The sequence below is a fragment of the Mandrillus leucophaeus genome, unplaced genomic scaffold (genome assembly GCF_000951045.1).
Source record: "Mandrillus leucophaeus isolate KB7577 unplaced genomic scaffold, Mleu.le_1.0 Scaffold527, whole genome shotgun sequence".
Lineage (NCBI taxonomy): Eukaryota > Metazoa > Chordata > Mammalia > Primates > Cercopithecidae > Mandrillus > Mandrillus leucophaeus.
In genome coordinates this window covers 465,540-473,599 of record NW_012105664.1, presented here as the reverse complement: position 1 = coordinate 473,599, position 8,060 = coordinate 465,540, and the positions used below count along the sequence as shown (strand labels likewise).

The 8,060-nt window shown below is 38.7% G+C and overlaps 2 protein-coding genes across 5 annotated transcripts in view; one reads left to right on the top strand and one right to left on the bottom strand.

Moving 5' to 3' along the window:
• The window catches only part of CENPP (centromere protein P), a 299,356-nt gene that overhangs the window by 64,142 nt on the left and 227,154 nt on the right, over positions 1 to 8,060 (bottom strand). The window lies entirely within an intron of this gene.
• Positions 5,252 to 8,060, top strand: part of ECM2 (extracellular matrix protein 2, female organ and adipocyte specific) — a 43,259-nt gene continuing 40,450 nt past the window's right edge. For all 3 annotated transcript variants that reach the window (XM_011996853.1, XM_011996852.1, XM_011996851.1), the window contains exon 1: positions 5,252 to 5,434. The gene's annotated coding sequence lies outside the window, so the exon portion shown is untranslated. The remainder of the gene's footprint in view (positions 5,435 to 8,060) is intronic.

Sequence of the window (8,060 nt, the reverse complement as noted above, 5' to 3'; positions counted from 1 at the left end):
CAAAACAACAACAAAAAATTTAACTCAGAGGCAGAGTAGAATAGTGGTTGCCAGAGGCTAGTGACTGGGGGAAATGGGGAGCTATTAGTCAAAGGGCACAATGTTTTAGTTAGACAGGAGGAATAAATGGTAAGTATTTGAGATGATAATTTTTATTTTATTTTGAGATGGAGTCTCGTTCTGTCACCCAGGCTGGAGTGCAGTGGTGCAATCTTGGTTCATTGCAACCTCCGCCTCCTGGGTTCAAGTGATTGTCCTGCCTCAGCCTTCTGAGTAGCTGGGACTACAGGCACCGGCCACCACACCAGGCTAATTTTGTATTTTTAGTAGAGATGGGGTTTCGCCATGTTGGCGAGGCTGGTCTCGAACTCCTGACCTTGTGATCCGCCCACCTCGGCCTCCCAAAGTGCTGGGATTACAGGCATGAGCCACCGCCCCCAGCCGATAAATTTTTTTAAAAACAAAAAATCCCCAACTTTTGGCTTTCTCAATCTTTTCTCCCTCATATTTGTTTTTTACTTTATTGATATTTTTAGCAAACACTCACAAGGCAAAAGGCTGCTCACAGTTATCTCCTGATCTAGGCCCAGTGATTCCTCATTATAGTTTCACTTCACTGATGGTTTTTTTTTTTTTTTGAGACTGAGTCTTGCTCTGTTGCCCAGACTAGAGTGCAGTGGCACGATCTCAGCTCCCCACAACCTCCGTCTCCCAGGTTCAAGCGATTCTCGTGCCTCAGCCTCCCAAGTAGCTGGGACTATAGGCGCGTGCCACCATACCCGGCTAATTTTTGTATTTTTAGTAGCGACAGCGTTTCACTATGTTGGCCAGGCTGGTCTTGATCTCCTGACCTTGTGATCCACCCACCTCAGCCTCCTAGAGTGTTGGGATTACAGGCATGAGCCACTGTCCCGAGCCTTCATTGATGATTTTAAGATGTGATCTCATTTCTTTTTTTTTTTGAGACAGAGTTGCTCTGTCGCCCAGGCTGAAGTGCAGTGGCATGATCTCGGCTCACTGCAACCTTTGCCCCACGGATTCAAGGGATTCTCCTGCCTCAGCCTCCCGAGTAGCTGGGACTACTGGCGCATGCCACCTTGCCCGGCTAATTTTTTGTATTTGTAGTAGAGACAGGGTTTCACCATGTTAGCCAGGATGGTCTCAATCTCCTGACCTTATGATCCGCCAGCCTTGGCCTCCCAGAGTGCAGGGATTATAGGTGTGAGGCACCGCGCCTGGCTGATCTCATTTCTTAATTACTTCAGTGGGAAGGTTGGTATCAGTCTATCAGTATTGAATATAGAAAACTGAAATTTTAACTGTGCACTGTAAAAATTTATGCCACTTATATGTATTAACCATTCAAAAATGTGAAAACTATTTAAAAAATAAAGTGGCAGGGAAATGGGCATTTTATCTATTTCTGGTGAGAGTATACATTATCTACTACAACCTTTTTGGAAAGCAACCTGGAAATGTGCACCCAGACGGAAAAAGCCCACTCTATTTGAGGGGGAAAGGGGAAACAACCCAAATGTCCATCAATAGGGGCATGGTTGAATGAGTTGTGGGATACTTATATATCATTACTCCACTGAAATGTAATATTCCACTGGAAAAGTAAGTTCAGCTACAGTAAATGAAGCAACTGTCACACTTGAGTACAGTTTAAAAGGCATTTGAACTATGGGCCAAGAAAGAGAAGGTCAGTCCTAGAACGAAGTCCATACTACTCCTCCCCGCACTTACCATCCTCTCCATCTTCCTCCTACCAATCTCCCCACGAACCCTGCTTATCTTCAAGAAATTTAGGTTCAACAAGACCAAGAGCCTTCAAAGCCCTTAGTAAGTAGGCTATAGTTAATTTCTACAAACCCAAGGACTGCAAAACTCTACTCTGCATCAACTGAATGCAAATCAATCACTTTAATTAAGCTAAGCCCTTACTAGATAAATGGGACTCAAACCCATAAAAATTTAGTTAACAGCTAAATATCCTAATCAACTGGCTTCAATCTACTTCTCCCGCCGTGTGGGGGTGGTGGGGGGAGGTGGGGAAGGCAGGAGAAGCCTGGCAGGATTTAAGCTGCTTCTTTGAATTTGCAATTCAACATGAAAGTCACCTTTGGGCTGGTAAAAAGAGGTTTAGCCTCTGTCCTTAGATTTACAGTCTAATGCTTTACTTAGCCATTTTACCTCCCCCTACTCCACTTATGTTCGCCAACCATTGACTCTTCTCAACTAACCATAAAGATACCAGAACATTGTACCTATTATTCGGTGCATGGGCAGGGGTGGTAGGCACAGCTTTAAGCCTCCTTATTCGGGCTGAACAAGGTAAAACTAATTTCTGAGTATGGCCCTACTTAAAATTTCCAGAAGTTACCTTTATTTGGGTATTAATATCTACAAAGTTGTCATATGGTAGACAGTTGCATCCTTATTGGTAATCTAGACCATCAGGGAAAACACTGAAAAGGTGACTTTACTTAAAACAAGTATCACCTGAAATAAATGTCCTAGAGTCTAAATCTTCATAGGCAGATGGCCCTGTCGCACGGGTAATGCTCACTCTGCTCATGTTGTTTGGTGACCAACACCACATTCCTGTAGAGTGTTGTCAGAACCAAGTTTTGGGACATAATCATGCCTGTAATAATAAAGGGGGTAGGAGAAACCATAATACCAGCATTTTCCATGTACTAGTGTGGTTAAAATAGTTTCTGCAAAAGGACTCATGTAACAGTCCATTAAACCACAAAATTTTAGAGCAGGAACCTCAGAAATTATAAAATTTAGTTTTCTGCAACTTTGTCAATCTCATCATGGTAATTACTGGTATTCCTCAGTGCTGTTACTTTAAGAGTTACTTCTTTTTTGATTGTATTCTTTTTAAAAGTTATTCTTTTCTGATCTGATTGTACAAAGCTCACAACAGGATACAAATATAGAAGTACATAGTAAAAGTCTCCCTATAATTACTGTTAATATTTTGTTGTTTATTCCTTCCAATTTGTTCTCTAGTAAAATGCTAAATTACACACCTCAAAAGAAGGTAAGATCATAATACATGTACAGTTTTGAAAATCTCTTTATTCCTGGTATAGTGTGGACAACTATGCATGGTGGTATTAATGGAATTACTTCTGTTTCTCCAAATAGCTTTATGGTAAGCCCACATTGTTCTCTAGCAATACACAACTGGGCTAACTTTTTTTTTTAATCCATGCTTACAGTACTTCAGAGGACTTCCTTGAAGGCACACTTTTGTACAGAAAGCGGTGTTTCTACAATGGGTTCCTAGAGGTGAAATGCTAGGACAGACAGTATAGCTACTGTTCAGTTGTCCTCAAGGAAGAGGAGAGTTTCTGTTTTCCCTACACAGTGGCCAACACAGCATATCATCAACTTTTTTTTCCCCCAAAAAACAATGTATGTATTTCAAATCAGGCCATGATTTTTGATTAGCAGTGGTCTTCAAGCTTGATTGAGCATTGACATTATTTGGGTAATTTTTCTACCCCCGAAGTTTTGTCAGCAACATCTCACTGTGATAGTGAAAAAATAACCTTCCTGTTTTAATTTACTTTTCTTGACTGTTACTGAAGTTGAGAAATTTTCTTCTTCTGTTTTATTGACCACTGACATTTCCTCTTCTATGAACTGCCTGTTTAATGGTATTTGCTCATTTGTGGACTCATTCTTTTTCTTTTCTTTTTTTTGAGATGTAGTCTCGCTCTGTCGCCCAGGCTGGAGCGCAATGGCGCAATCTTGGCTCACTGCAACCTCCGCCTCCTGGGTTCAAGTGATGCTCCTACCTCTGCCTCCTGAGAAGCTGGGACTACAGGTGTGTGCCACCATGCTCGGCTAATTTTTGTACTGCTGGTAGAGACCGGGTTTCACATGTTGGCCAGGCTGGTCTCAAACTCCTAACCTCAGGTAAGCCACACGTCTCAGCCTCCCAAAGTTCTGGGATTACAGGTGTGAGCCACTACGCTCAGTCAGTTTTACATTTTTAAAAATAAGTATCATTTTCCTTATTTTTAGGAAGTTGAGTGGCTTATGTATTTAATCCCTTATCTTGATTCAGTCTATCTAGGTCATTTTACAAAATCCTGATTCAGTCTAACCACGTCATTTAAACAAATATTTAGCTCCTCTTTGCCAAATGATTTAGACCCCTGAAATACGGATATAAGAATTTAAGGCCGGGTGCGGTGGCTCATGCCTATAATCCCAGCACTTTGGGAGGTCGAGGTGGGTGGATCACATGAGGTCAAGAGTTCGAGACCAGCCTGGCCAACATGGTAAAACCCCATCTCTACTAAAAAAAATACAAAAATTAATCTGGAATGGTGGCGGGTGCCTTTAATCCCAGCTACTCGGGAGGCTGAGGCAGGAGAATCCCTTGAACCTGGGAGGCGGAGGTTGCAGCGAGCCGAGACCGCGCTATTGCACGCCAGCCTGGGCAACAGAGCAAAAACTCCGTCTCAAAAAGAAAAAAAAAAAAATTTAAAAAATAGTTACAAAATTACCTAGTCTAGGACAGGCACTGAGTTAGGCCCTTCATATATGTTATTCCTTTTATTTTCAGAAAAATTTGAAAGGTATCACCCTAGTTTTATAGAAGAGTAAACTTTGGTCAGAAACATTAAGTAACTTACTCAAGGTTCCTCATAAACAGTAAGGTTGCACTTGGAATCCTGATCTGTCTCTAACTTCTCATTTGCAGATAAAGAAACTGAGGCCAAAGTACACAACTAATTTGCCAGAGTAACAGGTAATTAGGAGCCACACAGCTCCCTTTCACATTTTCTATTATTTAATGGTTAGAAGTTACATAATTTCCACTGACATTAATACGTAACCATGTTGTTGTTTAGTTAATATTGTGGGTGAGATCGAGGTGGGCGGGCAGATGAGTTAAATATTATTAATCCACATTAAAATAGATTCCAGATATATACAGCCTTTAGCTGACGAGAATATCATCCCTATAATCTGATAAAGCTCAAGTGACATCATGCTGGCTAGTATAAGCCTTCAACTTTTTAATGCAAATAGTCTATGAAAACCACAGATTTCTTAATCAAGCTTATTTTTATGCTTCCAACTCTGCCTTTTCAGCCTACAAACAAAATGCTCTCTTCCCACACCCACTGCTGTTTTCTACTTTTCTTATGATTAAAAAAAATATTTCCCTTGGTAACCATTTTCCCTGGTTACTTTCTTGGCTGATTTTCTGCACAAAAACTGAAAGGCATTTATCCCCAAGGGAAGCAGTTATTTTAGATTTTACTAAGAAGTTCAGCAAACACTTTTCAACATTCCCTTCTGTCCTTTCTTTGTTTTTAAAGAAAGCTCTGATTTTGTTTCATTTTCAGCTGGAGACTTAAATGACACCAAGCAAAGCCTACTTAGTTTAGATTTCCAGGTAAAAAAGTTTTAAATTTTAAGTTTCTACTTAGCATGTGGAATGGTTTTAATATTTGGGTATTTTATTTCGCAACTATGTTTAAATTCTTGAGTAAATTAGCTCGTTACTAATAGATTTTTAAAGTTCAAAGTATGCATTATTGTTTGTTTTTTTCACGATGTACTTCCCAAGTATTTCAGACCTTGTAGACTTAGTATTAAATTATTTTTATATGTTTAGGTGGAATTCTGTGTTCAATAGAAGTATAAATTGGTTTGAAAATATTATTCTTAATTTTTAAGTCCTAAAAGAACATAAATAATTCAAAATATTTTTCATTTTAAACCCGTTGAAGTGAAAAGAGATAATAGACATCTCATGACTTCATGTAGAATTTTAAAATTCTAAATTAATATTTTTAAAGTTTACTTAAGACAATTGGTGAAAAATTTTAAATGAAGAAAAATAAGTTAATCAAGGTTTATAAATAATATTTAATGTTGGGATAAACACAGTAAGTGCTAGAAGGAAAAAAATTACTTGATAAAAATGATACTATGATTGGAATCCCAGAAAATTTACCTCTAGGAGGCATACACTCAATTACGAAGTTGTTTATGAAAGCAAATATTAAGTGCAAAGTAAAATTCTGTATATCATATCAATGAAAATAACGAAGGCCTAACCATTAATAGTAAAATTAGTATTGAGAGACCATTTCCTAAAATGTATTTAAACACTGTAGTGAAACTGTTTAGATACTGATTGTCAAAATTAAAATAGCTCTGTAAATTTATTTCTGTATGTATCTACTTAGATTTCTGGGTAAGTAAAAGTGAGTCAGTTTGGGGGGAAAAAAGAAAGAGAGGTAGTTTCCAGAATGAGGATACTGGGAGAGAAGGGTGTGCTCAGTCTGGCTGCAGCTGGCACATTCACTCCTAAGCACTCAATCAGGCAATGCCCCATAAGTGAGTGCTTTCAGGAGGCTTCAGGACAACAGGATGCCTGAGACCCTCATGAGAGTTTAACTCTGGAGCCCTGAGGTCTAGGCCCTGACTCCTCACAACAGGAGGGAGGGTCTGCACATATGATTGTTAAAGCAAGAAAATTTAAATGTATACATTTCATGCATTGCAGAGCACTTATGATATCCATCGGAGCCCACAGGCCCAGCCACTCAGCAAATTCTAGTTTCACTTTGCCTCTCAGTTCAGGTTTTCATATTGCTTTCCCCTGCTGCTGTTGTTATTCCCTTCCAACATACTACTTTGCTCTCTGAATTGACTTTTATGATTTCAGGTGCCAATCAGCTAATGGATTTGGTCCTTCTTTACATGCTGCACGTTAATTTTTCTAAAACTAAAGTAGATTGCAAAAAGTTGTTCAAATGACCTATGAAATACAGGTCATTTCAATGACCTATGAAATACAGGTCATTTCAATGACCTATAGTAATGGTTTTCAAATGACTGCAGCAATTAATGTATATATATACTGAAGAAAGGTTATATGCTGACATGAAGATACTTTAGAGACTGCCATTTGTTGAACAAAGGTGATGTGGCAAAAGTCAGACTATGAACTAACTAAGTGAAACCTGACTAGAGGAAGATGATTCTGGCAGATGAAGTTATAAAAACAACTACTGAGATTCAAGAGGGGAGACTGAGCTGACCTTGTGCCCTCTTCCCCTCTCACCAAATCCCTTGAAATAATACAAGATATATTACAAACAAATAAATACACGAATATACAGCTACACTAGGAAGTAAAATGGGCAGCCCCTGGTGGGACAGACACTCTGAGGAGTCCTTCACAGACAAAGAGAAGATGGGAATGAATTTAAAGAGGGAAAATGTACCCTTGAACAGTCATGAGAGAAAACAGAGTTGAAGACAGCTTGTATAGGAAAGAAAGAAGTTTTTGGTTTAAAAGATCCCAAGAAGGATACATTTAACAACAGTAACAACCTATACCAAGGTACATTCCATTCTTTTAGCAAGGTAAAACTTCCAAATATCAAAGATATGTTGAAAATTTGAAAAAAATTTCTATAGAAAGAAAAAAAAATTTCTTACAAAGGGATGAGAATCAGATTCAAGTCAAATTTCTCCTCAGCAACACTAAATATAAGAAAATAATGGACAAATATCTACAAGGTATTAAAGAAAAATGATTAGAATGATTTTGAAACCATAATTCTGTTTCCAATTAAACAACGATATTTTCCGATCTTTAATAAGAGCACAAAATTTTACAACTTACAACATTCTCTGAGAAAAAGTGGATATATTTCTGCAAGAAATAAAAGGAATCTGAGGGAGCTTCTCCTTCTGATAATGGCAGACAAGGCAAGTCAGATCATTAGACCTGCTGAGAATAACCAGAAAGGGTGAGAAAAACAACAGGGTCAATATTTGGGATAGGACTGAAACCCAGAGAGGTTTAGAACAGTTTTTCTTCTAGAAGCATCTGGATTCCAGAAGAGGTGGTTGAGAAGATTAGTAGACCTTTAAAATAGCCTCAGGAGGACAGAGAGAAACAAACAAAATGGAGGCAAACAAGCAGTGGGGGATGGTAGGAAAAGTTAAGTGGACCCAAAGCATATATATATATATAGAGAGAGAGAGAGAGAGAGAGAGAG